Source organism: Odocoileus virginianus, chromosome 6 (assembly GCF_023699985.2).
Source record: "Odocoileus virginianus isolate 20LAN1187 ecotype Illinois chromosome 6, Ovbor_1.2, whole genome shotgun sequence".
Classification (NCBI taxonomy): domain Eukaryota; kingdom Metazoa; phylum Chordata; class Mammalia; order Artiodactyla; family Cervidae; genus Odocoileus; species Odocoileus virginianus.
Genome location: NC_069679.1, coordinates 212,578 through 215,046, shown reverse-complemented (window position 1 = coordinate 215,046; position 2,469 = coordinate 212,578). Strand labels below are relative to the sequence as shown.

General features: G+C 46.2%; 1 non-coding gene across 1 annotated transcript; it reads left to right on the top strand.

Moving 5' to 3' along the window:
* The first annotated feature begins 1,992 nt into the window (after positions 1-1,992).
* LOC139035758 (U6 spliceosomal RNA) lies at positions 1,993-2,096 on the top strand. The gene has a single exon (XR_011488475.1). It is a non-coding gene; the product is annotated as a U6 spliceosomal RNA (small nuclear RNA).
* Positions 2,097-2,469: the final 373 nt, after the last annotated feature.

Sequence of the window (2,469 nt, the reverse complement as noted above, 5' to 3'; positions counted from 1 at the left end):
GTCAGGAAAAAGGGAAAGTAGTCTTATCTTTACCTAGTGAAGACATACTTGATCTGCTTCACAATTGAGTCAGGTAAAGATACTTATTGAGTGAAGACAGGCAAATAGTCTCTCTTCCCTGGATACTCAAACTAATTCCCCATGGGGCTTAACATTTTTTTGGTTCATGAAACAAATGGATAAGTTTTCAACAGAATTTCCTGCTTTGGCCGGTCTGGCTGAGAAAGATTCTTAAGTCTGTAGCACCCTAAGATTTGAGTGGTTAAGCATGAACTCCACAATTGAGCAGGCTCTATGGAAGAAAGGCCTGGAAGGGATATCTGGCTTAGGAGAGGATTGTAAGAGAGAGGTCTGGTTCAGAGGACAGAACTCAGCTGAAGGAAGAAAACATGGCATCAGAGGAGAATTAATAGGCTGATTCATGTTGATGTATAGCAGAAGTCAACACATTGTAAAGCAATTATCCTCCAATTAAAGAAAAAAAAAGTCAAATCAGATAAAATATAGCATATATGGGGGGAGAAAATAGGCACTCCATTGAATAGTACTTCTTATATTAATTATTAAGGATTGGCTAAATTATGCTGTAATGACAGACAAGCCCCAAATCTCAAAGGCTTTATACAACAAAAGTTTATTTCTCTCTCATGCCAAGCCCTTTATGGGCCTAGGCATTTCTCTAGGATAGTTGTCCTCTGCATGGGGCCTGAGTTGTCCAGGGTGCTGCTATCTTTTGGACCTTCCATCTCACGATTGCCTCAGTAGGGCAAGAAAAAGCCTGGGGAATCACACATGGGCGATTCCTTGTCTCAGCCTGGAAATGGTGCGCGCCATGACAGTGGCCATCACATGGCCCTGTTCAACTTCAAGGAACGCGAAAGCTGAGAAGTGCAGCCTTCCACAGGCCTGAATGACAAAAGGAATCAGATATTGGTAGATGGGGTGATGTCAAACAGACTAATTTGTAGAACTTCTCTTAGGGAACTGTTCTGTGCCAAGTTGTCCCTGTTTAGAGTTTCTTCCCAGAAGGGGCTTGGGGCAGCTTTGTGGTTGGAAGAGGTGTCAGGGACTTATTTTGAAACTGCATTTACACAGCCAGAAACAATTATACAGATCTGATATTTATTTTGGGCAACTTTGGAGGATGCTGGTGAGAGCTGTGAGTGAGCAACCCCCCAGTCCCACCTCTTTCCCTCTCCTGTGTCTTGTCACTCACGGTGCCCCAGCTGAGGCAGTGAGCATGCACACAGGTGCCACTCAAACCCCCTCAAAGGGCAGGTCACCCATGGGCCCTCCCGGGCAGGGAGGCCCGGGGAAGTTGTGCAGGCCACCCACGAGACCCGGGCTCTCACAGCAAGGCACCTCCGTCTGTGCTGCTCCCTGTTCTCAACTTCTGTTTCTTCAAACATCAGTTCCTCACATTGCCATCCCAGTAAATGCATCTTCTCAGGAAAGGCCACCGGAAAGGGACAATCAATAGATGAGATGACGGCTGCGGCTCTCGGGAGCTCATCTCCTGCGAGGGGAGGGTCTGTGCGTGTGTGTCGGGAGCAGCACTTAGGCAGTTTTCTCAGCAGGAAAAGACGGCTGAGCACTCAGCCCAATCAATGAGCTGGGAGGAGGGCAGACAGGAAGACGCGCAGCCGGGTGATTCATGGCCCGTCCACCCCGGGAGGCCCTTTCCAGTCTACGGGCCTGGAACAGCCTCAGTGGCCCTCGAGGTCGTGTCTTGACCGGTTTCTGACCCTGCCAGCGTTGGTGCTTTGCGGGGTCCCCTCCTGACTCAGCCTGCCCTGCCCACAGAACTGTGACATTTTATGGGTCTGCCTAAGGAAATGAAGACCAAATACATGTGCCCTTTGTGTTCCTTTGTGCTAGTCCCCACGTAAGCAGATCTTCCTTCTGCCTCCATGTTCACTTACCCAGGGCAAGCCTCTCTGCTTACCGTGCCCAGTCTTGGAAATTTCTACTTAAATGTTCCTGTCTTCATGCTTGCTTTGGCAGCACGGATGCTAAAGTTGGAAGGATACGGAGAAAAATTAGCATGGCCTCTGGGCAAGGATGACATACAAATTCGTGAAGTCCTCCGTATTTTTTTCAGTTAAGGGATAGACAAAACAATTAGATGTTAAAATACGGTATCAAAAGCAGTAATCATGAGGGGAAAAGAGTACAGATCAGAGTATTTTTAATGCTTTTGAAATTAGGAGTTCAGCAACTTAAAAACAATCATATGTGTGTGTGTGTGTGTGTGTGTGTGTGTGTGTGTATAGAGAGAGACAGACTGCTATACAAAAAAGCCTCATGGTAACTGCAACCTAAAAATCTATAATAAATATACACACTCAAAAGAAAAAGGGATCTAAATACAACACTAAAAATAGTCATCAAATCACAGGAGAAGAGAATAAATGTTCCTGCCTCAGTTTCATTCCCTGAGTGAAATTTCTGTTATTCTGAAACCTATTC